Here is a 13281-nt window from a genome sequence, read left to right on the forward strand (position 1 = left end):
AACTCCTTGTGTGTGTGTGTGTGTGTGTGTGTGTGTGTGTGTGTGTGTGTATGTGTGTGTATTTGAAGCTAAACACATTTTAATAGGAAACAAAATACAAAATGACTCTTTTCAGAAAACAGAATCATTTAATCCTTTTTCTCTCTTTGTATATTTTTGATTATCACTAAAACAAGTACTTACTTTTCTTTAGCTTCTAACTCCTGGAATACTTTCAGGAACCATATTTTTCCTGTCACATTTCTATTTTAATGCTCACATCATAAGCTTTTCTTAAGAAGTTATACCTTTTTGAAAAGCAGATAGAAAACTGCCCTAATCAAGAAAGAGAGCATTATGTTAAGCATTATGTCTGACTGGCCATTCTTCAAATTCCTCTATAAACTAAGAAACAGCTAACACTAAATTACATATTTGAAATAAGATAAATACTTTTTATTTTTAGGAAATATGTTTGTAGAAATAAATATAATCAGAAGGAGAAAGAAAGATAACACATAATATGTTCATTATACTCTGAGCACTCTGAGATATTGATTTTTATATAGGAAAGTTACTATGATGATGAAATATAAAGTTCATTCCCTGAAGAGAATTATTTTATAGTCCTATTTCAAACCTGTAAAAAAAGAAAAGGAAGAAGTATCTCTCTTTGAATATTCATAGAAATATATATATATATGATAATATATAATATATATGATATAGTATATTATGTATAAGATACACATATACAATATATACTATATTACATATAAGATATATAATATACACTATATTATAAAAATGTATATATAATATATATTATCATGTAATGTTAGTAGTGTTAATATATTATCTACTTCTCACAAATGATATATGATAGATAGGTAGATAGATGATAGATAGATTTAGAGAGACAAAGAGAGAGACTGATTGTGAGTCATTTCTCAAAAGTATCACACAGAAATCTTTGTGGGACTTAAGCCATGCTAGAAGATGGAAGGGTTGAAATTTTACTTTGTGCTCAGATAATTTCTTTCCCATTAGTTTACATTGAAACTTCTATGGATGTGTTTAAGATTCCTACCTTTTAATTAGACTATAAGCTTCCTGCAAGCATATGTTATTAATTGTATTGCTGGGTTTTGGTCGTGTATTTGATTTATTCAGAAAACTGACACTGATTTGAATAGAGAGATAGGTGAGTCTCAATAATGCCTGATAGATAACTATTCCCTCTCCCCTTGCTTGACATATGTCTTTATCCTAATTGTGTTGTCCTACCTTTACCAATGATACAAATAAATTAACAATGTTCAACATCTCAAACTTGATTTCACACTTCTTAGTGAGTTCCGTGAAATTTCCATGCTTCATCATTTCCAGCTACTCACAAAAAGTATGTGTGAAATAACTGTGAAGACAGAAGCAAAACATGAAGTTGTAATAACTCATCTGTTAAAAAAAATCTCTATATGGTATATGAGCACTGACAGGATTATTTTTATTTGACATTCAATTCCAACACTATAGACTTCTGCATCTGTCTAAGAAACAGGAAAATGAATATTATAGGGCTGCCAAAATGAGGTGATGCTGTAATTACCAGGCCTTTTTAAACTTCCACATATTTTTCCATATGCTGACAATGGCTTAAGCATAATATAATCATGTCTTATCCAGTTGAATTATATGTTTTCTTCCCTTGAAGCTTTTTAAGAAATCCTTTGTTAAGCTTCAGCTGCAAAATAATTTTAAAATCTTATAACTTATCACTTTTTATATCTTTATGCTAAATTTATTCACAAATACTAGGTATGCAACTGTAGACACAGTTTTTTTTTAAAATATAATTGGCATGATTATTTATGAGTTTCCCTGTTACATAGTTTACACTCTCCTTAATGGAACAATGCAGAGGCAATAATTCTATTCCATAGGCTGCTATTTATATATCTTTAAGAATGTTATATGTCAGTTACATTTATGGAATACTACTTTCAATGAGAAAAAAAATAAAAGATTGTAACTATTAATATAAATTTTCTCCATTCAATATCTATTAAAGGAATTTCAATTCATCAGGAACTAATCACATTTCACTTTCTATTTTGTCTTCTTCTTGTGGTCAACATATAACAGAGCAGTTGAGGTGTGTGATAATCAAAGAATTGTTCATGGTTGAATAAATTTAATACTCTTGCTTCATAAGATCAGCATATTAAAAAGCCCCCTGGAATATTTAGCTTGATTGGTTAAGGCATTCAACTGGATTTCTGATATTACAGATTTCAAACACAATATGGATGGGGCAAGGAATTACTTTTATTCATCTCTTATATGTCATGAAAATTGGATAGAAATAAGTTTCTTTTCAAAAACAAACACAAGTAAATTAATAAAGCTGTAATCCAATCTTTGTCATGCTAGTGGAGAAATAAACATTAATTTCCTTTTCATAAGGGGAGACTACCACAAATATCCCAAGATATTTGGGACTACAAAAACAATCCAGTGGTGTAATACAAGAGGAAGTAGATATTTGTTTTCTCAGAAACTTCATTTAAAAACAAACAAACAAACAAAAAATACTTTCCATCATATTCTAAATAGATTGGCTATTGAGGCCTAATTTATTCTATTTTATTTATTTTATTTGTATAAGTTTGTTTTTTTGTTTGTTTATGGGCAAAGAAGGCAGAGAGAAAGGGAGATAGAGAATCCCAAACAGGCTCTGTGCCAACAGCACAGAGCCTGACATGGGGCTCGAACCCATAAACCATGAGATCATGACCTGAGCTGAAACCCAAGAGACAGATGCTTAACCTAATGACTCACCCAGACACCCCACTGGAGGCCTAATTTAGTAAGCATTTTAGCATCGCATTATTTGCCTTCATGCCTCTTTATAGTCATATAAACATATATGCTACTTTGATCTGTATTTCCTACTCTCTCCCCCCCAAAATATTGTTCTCTCGACTTTCACTGATAATACCCACATAGCTACATTTTAAAAGTGTTTTTCTTGTTTTGTTAAAATTACAAGAACTAAAGACAAACAATCACAACAACTTGGGGAGGACATAATTATTCTTCTATATGTAAACTCTTTATAACTTTTATCCATATAGCTTACATTTTGCTACTTTTCTTCTTGAATTAGAATTCCTGCAGAGAAAGGAGCCAGGCATTTTATTTCTTTGATTCTCTAGTGTTTAATATAATATGATATATGATACATAGTAACACAAAAGAAAGGCTTGTTTTCTTTTAAATTATATTTGTAAAAATGTATAGTAAATCTCTCTCTCTCTTTCTCTTTCTACTCTTTCCTTCATTCTCTCATTAAATTAGAATATATTATGTAAAATAACTCATATAATTTTGTCTTCAGATCGGTACCAACAAGCTGACATTTGATGTCCCTTAAATAAAAGAAAGATGTGACAATCAAAAAAAAAAAAGAAGGAAGATGTGACAATCTAATAAATATTGGTCAAACTGTACATACAGATAAATATTAAGAGTAGAACATGACTTTCAATGAAAGGTTCTAAGTATAATCTATAGTACAATGTAATACCAAAATAAGTAGTTAGTGGTTATGCTTAAAGAGTGAAGAAAAAGATGACGGGTCAAAACCATTTTTTTTTTCAATTGTCTTTACTTGTTTAGTGTGAATACAAAATTATAATCTGCATGAAAAATAAATACACACATTTTCCCAATCAAAATTAAATAAAATCTTCATAAAACTCTTAAGATAATAGCATATTTAATGTTTAAGAAACCTGGAATAAAGAGTAAGCTAAGGATAGTGAGCATAGATTTTAAATTCAATAGTTTTTTTGTTTTTGTTTTTGTTTTTGGCAGGTTAACATTAGCATTTTAAGTGCATGTTGTAACCACAATTATTTTGGGGATCCAATTGGTAACACATTTTTTCCCTGTGTGTAGAGGTTAATCTAAATGACTTACATGTCTCTTAGGTAAATATAAAGATGTTAAATAGCTTTTGAAATGTTAGCCACCAAGTAGTGTTAAACTGGCATATTTAAATACGATATTTAATACCTTAATCTTAAAAAGACAATCAGTGAAAATGAAGTTTAATAATGTATAATCTGTGCAGCTAATTATACTGAGAATTTAGAAGTGCAGACTGAAATGTGTGTGTGATATCGATCAGTCACCTCAGGAAAAGCTAATGAGATCACTCACACTTCCCTGGGAAATAAGCTGACGGTACATGAGAATGGATATAGTATTGGTTCAAACCTGATTTTATTATAATCCGGACATTTAAAAGCAGTTAAAATGATGTAGAAAGGCAACTGGAAATCATTTGGCTCTTCCTCTCTAATTAAACCTGACTGATATGGATTAGTAATCCATGAAATATGGCCAAGCTTAGTCTTTCTGATGTTATGAATCTTGACCATTTAATTGGTTCCCAGCATCTTAATGATCCTGTTTTCTAAAAGATCACACCTCTCTATCATGTGACAGTTTTATTGTTTGTTTAATTTTGCTTTAGTTGAGCTGATTTTGTATGTATAACCTTTTTGAATCAGGGCTGATTCTCCTGCAACTAAATTCCCTGAAGATACACCTACCTTTGTGTCCACAAAACCCCAATGGAGCACTGCTCACATTGCACAATAATAGAAAGGTCTTATAAAAGTTTCAGTTCTTAGACCGAGCCATATAATGGAGAAAGTACAGGATACAGAATGGTGAAAACCTTGGAATCAGACCGAGTGCAGCCTAAATCTTGGCTGCCAGTGACTTTGCACAATATGCTGACTTACCTTAGTCTTAGCTTTCTCATTTATCAAATGGGGATAATAGTAGCTAAATTGCACTGTTGTTGTATAGATTAGATATTACAGGTGGAATATCTGACCCAGTACTCTACAGCTGGTAGGTGTTATTATTGTTTTAATTCATAGCATATTTTATTGTTAATAATATGGATAACAACAACAAAGTATTTGAGGACCCATGTTCTAATCTATTACACTGTACTTTGTTAGAATCTCAACTGTTTGTTCACCCAATAGAAAATTCCCAAGTTCCACTTTTTAATTCTGAGAAGATGTATCCAACCAGAAGGAGAGTAGTATTTCTGGAACTTATTTTATTTTTTAATTTAACAGACATTTCTATAGCTGTTGATATGTACCAGGTACCATAATAGACACTTAAAATATTTCCTCATCTAATGCTCGTAAAGATCCTGTGAAGTAGGCCCTCTGCTTCTTCTCATCCTACAAATAAGACATCTGTAGCACAGTGAGGTTACATAACTCACCCGAGGACAGTTAGTAGCAGAAAGTGGCAGAGCAGGGATTTTAATCCAGGCAGTCCTTGCTTTGAAAAATTATGTGATCTACTTCTCCCACACATGGGTCTCCAGCACCAGGTTTTAATGAGGCTGCTTCAGGCCCCACTTCCCTCTAGAGCTGCTGATAGTGTTGCCAGCTCCTGACCTGCTGTCGCTCTGGCGTTTGCTCCCTTTTACTGCCACTGTTGCTGAAAAGCCAGTGGTCCCCTTCCCTGATGCTGCCAGCCTCCAGCTGCCCTGAAGAAAGGCACAACTCTTTTCACCTTGAAACAACACAAATTTGCAGTTTATGGGTGTTAGCTAGGATAAACACTCTTATGTATGAATGCTGACGTTCTCTTGCCTTCATTTCCATGGGTCAGGTTCCTAATTTTGGATTGGTAGACTCAAGAAAATACGCATTTTGAATATTAATGAATGCTGATAGATTATTTCCTAAAAAGGTGATGCCAAATACTACTACCACTGATAACATGAGCGGGCCTATTTCACCGTATAATCACTGAAAAATTGGATGCTATCAACGTTTTTTAAAGTTTTTGTCAGCTGGATAGTTTGAAACTTTGTATCTTATTCTTACAACTTGCAATAAGGTTGAACATCTTAAGTTTACTGGTCATTTTCTCTTTTCTAAATTAATACATATGGTTAACAAATGTGAATTATACCACTGCATGCTTGCCATGTGCCTGGCTCTATGCTAAGAAAATTTTTATGAGTTATTTTATTTAGTCCTCAAAAAATTCCTGTATGATATATAGGAATTTTATTCTGATTTTACTGATGATATATAGAAACCTTATCAAGCATCCTCCATTCCAGACAACCAATAAGGGTTGAAGTCAGACACAAATGCATATTTAGATCCCAGCTACATAAATAACTCTACTCTCCAAGCTTCAACTATATAGTTTTATGTTTCTTGTTGATTTTCTCGTGGGACTATTTGTCCTTTACTTATTGGCATATGAGGAGGTTCTTTATTTGTGTATTCAATAAGGGTGAGTTGAGGAAGGAAAAATTACTTAAGTTTTCTCCAGCAGTCATTAAATCATTCAGCTGGAATCAGCAAGGATCACATACATTGAGTAAAATCACCTCTCCCTAGAAACCAGAACATGGGAACTACAACCATAATTCTCCCAGGCCTTTCCCCCCCTCCATTCTCCAGGAGTCAAGTAGGAGTTCCCAGAAATCCACCCTGCCCTGGACTCCAATACAAATGGTTCAGTCCTGACTATCTTTGTGGATCCTCTGGGACTAACCACATTAGGTGCTTTATTGTTGCTTCTATCTGCTACAAGAATCCTCAGGTTCCCAGGTTGCCCACCACTCATCCAAATTCTCTATTCTTTCTCTATCTTCCAAAGCTCATGAAACCCTTCCACCAGGGACCATGGAATTTATGGCTCACTAACAGTAAAATCTGTTACATCCTCCTACTACTTCTGAAAATTCCCATCACAAAATTTTTGCTCTTGAGAAAAATTAACTCTGTAGTAGGGACAAAGTGTTCTCTGCACCCTGTCAGGTGGTGGCTTTTTTTTCTCCCTCAGGCTTTTATAGGCAGACCTTATTTTACTGTACTTTATTGTGCTTTGCAGATAATTGCTTTTTTTTTTCTTACAAATTGAAGGTTTGTGGTAACCCTGTGTCGAGCAAGTCTGTGGACACCATTTTTCCAACAGAATTTGCTTACCTTCTGTCTCTGTATAAAATTTGGATAATTCTTACAACTTTTCCATTATTATTTGTTTTTATGACCTGTGATTTGTAATCTTTGATATTACTTTGGTAACTCTTTTCGAATACCACAAAATGCACCCACGTAAGGTGGCAAACATATCGATAAATGCTATGTATTCTGACTGCTCCACAGACCAGCTGTTCCCCTCTTTCTTTTCATCTCCTGGGGCCTTTCTATCCCCCAAGGCACAACAACTCTGAAATAATACAATTAGGCCAATTAATAACTCTACCATGGCGTTTAAGTGGTCAAGGAAAAGAAAGAGTCACACATCTATCACTTTAAATTGGAAGCTAGAAATGATTAAACTGAGTGAGGAAAGCGTGTCAAAATCCAAGATAGGCCGAAATCTAGGGCTCTTGTGCCAAACAGCCACGTTGTGAATACAAAGGAAAAGCTCTTGCTGGTAATTAAAAGTGCTACTCCAGTGACCATGTGAATGATAAGAATGCAAAGCACCCTTATTGTCAATTTGGAGAAAGTTTGAGTGGTCTAGATGGAGATCGAATCAGCCACAACATTCCTTTAAGCCAAACTCTAATTACCGAATATGATCCTAACTCTCTTCAAGTCTGTGAAGACAGAGAGAGGAGAGGTGAGGAAGCTGCAGAAGAAAAGTTGGAAGCTAGCAGAGGTTTGTTCATGAGGTTTAAAGAAAGAAACTGTCCCTCTAACATAAAAGTGCAAGTTGGAGCATCAAGTAGAAGCTGCAGCAAGTTATCCAAAAGATTTAACTAAGGTAATTAACAAAGGCAGCTACCATAAACAACAGGTTTTCAATGGAGGTGAAATGGTCTTATACTGGAAGAAGATACCATTTAGGACTCTCAGAGGTAGAGAGAAGTCAATGCCTGGCTTCAAAGACAGGCTGGCGTTCATTAGGGGCTAATGCAGCTGGTGACTGTAAATTGAAGCCAATGTCATTTACCATTCCAAAAATCCTAGGCCCCTTAAGAATTATGCTAAATCTACTCTGTCTGTGCTTTCTAAATGGGGCAACAAAACCTGGATGACAGCACATCTGTTTACAATGTGGTTTACTGAATATTTTAAGCCCACTGTTGATACCTACTGCTCAGAAAAAAAAAGATTCCTTTCAAAGGAATACTGCCCACTGCACTTGATCACCTGAGAGCTCTGTTGGAGATGCATAAGGAGATTCATGTTGTTTTAATGCTTGCTAACAGCATCCGTTCTTCAGCCCAAGGATCAAGGGGGTAATTTCAACTTTCAAGTTTTATTACTTAAGAAATACATTTTTGTAAGGCTATAGCTGCCATAAATAGTGATTTCTCTGATGGATCTGGGCAAATTCAATCAAAAACCATCTGAAGAGTATCCACCATTCTAGATGCCATTAAGAACATTTGTGATTCATGAGAAGAGGTCAAAATATGAACATTAACAGGAGTTTGGAAGAAGTAAATTCCAACCCTCATGGATGACTTTGAGGGATTCAAGACTTCAGTGAAGGAAAGAAACTGAAGATGTGGTAGAAATAGCAAGAGAACTGGAGTTAGAAGTGGATTCTGAAGATGTGACTGGATTCTTGCAGTCTTGTGATAAAACTTTCATGGATGAGGAGCTGCTCTTTGTGGATAAGCAAAGAGAAGAGTTTCTCAAGACAAAGTCTCCTGGTGAAGATGCTATGCAGATTATTGAAATGACAACAAAGATTTAGAATATTACGTGGACTTAACACAGTGCCATGATTTGAGGAAATTGACTCCAATATTTTTCTTTTCTTTATTTATTGACTTATGTTTTAAATATAATTTATTGTGAAGTTAACTAACATACAGTGTATACAGTGTGCTCTTGGCTTCAGGAGTAGATTCCCATGATTCCTCCCTTACAACACCCAGTGCTCATCCCAACAAGTGCCCTCCTCAATGCTCATCACCCATTTTCCTCTCTCCCTTACCCAGCACCCCCATCAACCCTCACTTTGTTCTCTGTACTTAAGTATCTGTTATGGTTTGCCTCCCTCTCTGTTTGAAACTATTTTTTCCCCTTCCCTTCCCCCATGGTCTTCTGTTAAACTTCTCAAATTCCACATATTAATGAAAATATATCTCTCTTTCTCTGACTGACTTATTTCACTTAGCATAATACCCTCCAATTCCATCCACGTTTTTGCAAATGGCAAGATTTCATTCTTTCTCACTGCCAAGTAGTATTCATTTATATATAAACCACATCTTTATCCATTCATCAGTTGATGGACATTTGGGCTCTTTCCATACTTTGGCTATTGTTGATAGCACTGCTATAAACATTGGGGTACATGTTCCCCTATGAATCAGCGCTCCTGTATCCTTTGGATAAATTCCTACTAGTGCTATTTCTGAGTCACAGGGTAATTCTATTTTTAATTTTTTGAGAAACCTCCACACTCTTTTCCAGAGTGGCTGTACCAGTTTGCATTCCCACTAACAGTGCAAGAGGTTCCCATTTCTCCACATCCTCACCAACACCTATTCCCTGAGTTGTTAATTTTAGCCACTCTGACTGATGTGAGGTGGTATCTCAACGTGGTTTTGATTTGTATTTCCCTGATGATGAATGACGTTGAGCATCTTTTCATGTGTCTGTTGGCCATCTGGATGTCATCTTTGGAGAAGTGTCTATTCATGTCTTCTGCCAATTTCTTCACTGGATTATTTGGTTTTGGGGTGTTGAGTCTGGTAAGTGCTTTATAGATTTTGGATACTAACCATTTATCCGATATGTCATTTGAAAATATCTTCTCCCATTCCATTAGTTGCCTTTTAGTTTTGCTGATTGTTTCGTTTGCAGTGCAGAAGCTTTTTTATCTTGATGAGGTCCCAATAGTTCATTTTTGTCTTCATTTCCTTTGCCTTCGGAGACGTGTCGAGTAAAAAGTGGCTGCCACTGAGGTCAAAGAGGTTGTTGCCTGTTTCCTCCTCTAGGGTTTTGATGATTTCCTGTCTCACATTTAGGTCTTTCTTCCATTTTGAGTTTATTTTTATATATATGGTGTAAGAAAGTGGTGTAAGAAAGTGGTCCAGGTTCATTCTTCTGCATGTTGCTGTCCAGTTCTCCCAGTACCATTTCCTAAAGAGACTGTTTCCCACCCCCACCCCGGATACTCTTTCCTGCTTTGTCAAAATTTAGTTGTCCATACATTTGTGGGTCCAATTCTGGGTTCTCTTTTCTATTCCATTGGTCTATGTATCTGTTTTTGTGCCAATACCATACTGTCTTGATGATTACAACTTTGTAGTAGAGGCTAAAGTCTGGAATTGTGATGCCTCCCTCTTTGGGTTTCTTTTTCAACATTACTTTGGCTCTTTGGGTTCTTTTGTGGTTCCATACAAATTTTAGGATTGTTTGTTCTAGCTCTGAGAAGAACGCCAGTGCAATTTTGATTGGGATTGAATTGAAGGTGTAGATTGCTTTGGGTAGTATTGACATTTTAACAATATTTATTCTTCCAATCTAGGAGCATGGAACGTTTTTCCATTTCTTTGTGTCTTCTTCAATTTTTTTCATAAATTTTCTATAGTTTTCAGCATACAATTATAAATGGGATTGATTTCTTGTTATCTCTTTCTGTAGCTTCATTATTGGTGTATAGAAATGCAACTTGGGGCGCCTGGGTGGCTCAGTCAGTTAAGCGGCTGACTTCGGCTCAGGTCATGATCTCACGGTCCGTGAGTTCAAGCCCCGCGTTGGGCTCTGTGCAGACAGCTCAGAGCCTGAAGCCTGTTTCAGATTCTGTGTCTCCCTCTCTCTGACCCTCCCCCGTTCATGCTCTGTCTCTTTCTGTCTCAAAAATAAATAAACGTTAAAAAAAAAAGAAATGCAACTGATTTCTGTACATTGATTTTGTATCCTGTGACTTTGCTGAATTCATGTATCAGTTCTAGTAGCCTTTTGGTGGAGTCTTTTGGGTTTTCCATGTAGAGTATCCTGTCATTTGCAAAAAGTGAAAGTTTGACTTCGTCTTTGCTAATTTGGATGCCTTTGATTTCATTTTATTGTCTGATCGCTGATGCTAGGATTTCCAACACTGTGTTAAACAACAGAGGTAAGAGTAAAGATCCCCTGTTGTGTCCCTGATCTCAGGGGGAAAGCTCTCAGTTTTTCCCCACTGAGGATGATATTAGCTGTGGGATTTTCATATACGGCTTTTATAATGTTAAGGTATGTTCCTTCCAACCTTTCTTGAGGGTTTTTATTAAAAAAAAAAAAAAAAAAGGATGCTTTATTTTGTCAAATGCTTTTTCTTCTTCTATTGACAGGATCATGTTTCTTATCCTTTCTTCTATTAATATGATGTATCACATTGATTGATTTGTGAATATTAAACCAGCACTGCAGCCCAGGAATGAATCCCACTTGATCATGGTGAATAATTCTTTTAATATACTGTTGAATTTGATTTGCTAGTATCTTGTTGAGAATTTTTGCATCCAGGTTCATCAGGGATATTGGCCTATAATTCTTTTTAGTGGGTCTCCATCTGGTTTGGGAATCAAGGTAATGATGGCTTCATAGAATGAGTCCAGAAACTTTCCTTCCATTTCTATGTTTTGAAACAGCTTGAGAAAGATAGATGTTAACTCTGCTTTAAATATCTGGTAGAATTTCCCTGGGATGCCATATGGCTCAGGACTCTTATCTGTTGGGAGATTTTTGATAACTGATTCAATTTTCTTCACTGGTTATGAGTCTGTTCAAGTTTTCTGTTTCTTCCTGTTTGAGTTATGGTAGTGTGTGGGTGTCTAGGAATATGTCCATATCTTCCAGGTTGTCCAGTTTGTTGGCATATAATTTTTCATAGTATTCTCTAATAATTGTTTGTTTTTCTGTGGTGTTGGTTTCAATCACTCCTCTTTTATTCATGATTTTATTTATTTTGGTCCTTTCCCTTTTCTTTTTGAGAAATATCAAAAAGGGGTTTATCAATTTTGTTAATTCTTTCAAAAAAACAGATGCATTGATATGTTCTACCTTTTTTAAATTCCATATTATTTAATTCTGCTCTAATTTTTATTATTTCTCTTATGCTGGCTTTGGGGTTTCTTTTCTGTTCTGATTCTAGTCCCTTTAGGTGAGGTTAGGTTTTGTATTTGGGAGTTATCTTGTTTCTTGAGATGGACCTGGATTGTAATGTATTTTCCTCTTATGACTGCCTTTGCTGCATCCCAAAGGGTTTGGACTGTTGTGTTTCCATTTTCATTTGCTTCCATATATTTTTAAATTTCCTCTTAAATTGTTTGGTTGACCTATTCATCCTACTAAAGAGTAGGATGTTCTTTAACCTCCATGAATTTGGAGATTTTCAAAATTTTTTCTTGTGGTTGATCTCAGGTTTCATAGGATTGTGATCTGAAAATATGCATGCTGTGCTCTCAATTCTTTTATATTTATTGAGGGCTGTTTTATGGCCCTCTATGTGATATATCTTGGAGAATGTTCCATGTGCACTGAGAAGAATGTGTATTCTGCTGCTTTTGGATTAAAAGTTCTGAATATATCTGTCAAGTGTGTACCTGGTCCAGTGTATCATTCAAGGCCATTGTTTCTTTATTGATTTTCTGCTTAGATGATCTGTCCATTGCTCTAACTGGAGTATCAAATTCCCCTGCAATTACCATATTCTTATCTATAAGGCTGCTAATGTTTGTGAGTAATTAATTTATATATTTGGGGTCCTCCAAGTTGAGACCATATTTACAATTATTAGCTTTTCTCAATGGATAGACCCTGTAATTATGATATAATCCCCTTCTTCATCTCTTGTTACAGGCTTTGGTTTAAAATTTAGTTTTCTGATATGTATGGCTACTGTACCTTTCTTTTGACTTCCAGCAGCAAGATAGATGGTTCTCCATCACCTCACTTTCAATCTGAAGCTGTCCTTGGGTCTAAAATGAGTCTCTTATAGGCAGCACATAGATGCATCTTGTTTTTTATCCATTCTGATACCATGTCTTTTCATTGGGGTATTTAGTCCATTTACATTCAGAGTTATTATTGAAAGATACAGATTTTTATCTGTAGGTTTCATGCTTATAGTGATGTCTCTGGTCCTTTGTAGTCTTTGCAGAATTCCATTCACAAAGTTCCCCTTACAATATCTTGCTGGGATTCTTTAGTAGTCATGAACTCCTTCAGTTTTTGCTTTTATGGGAAAGTCTTTATCTCTCCTTCTATTCTGAATAACAGGCTT

The sequence above is a fragment of the Leopardus geoffroyi genome, chromosome C1 (genome assembly GCF_018350155.1).
Source record: "Leopardus geoffroyi isolate Oge1 chromosome C1, O.geoffroyi_Oge1_pat1.0, whole genome shotgun sequence".
Classification (NCBI taxonomy): Eukaryota; Metazoa; Chordata; class Mammalia; order Carnivora; family Felidae; genus Leopardus; species Leopardus geoffroyi.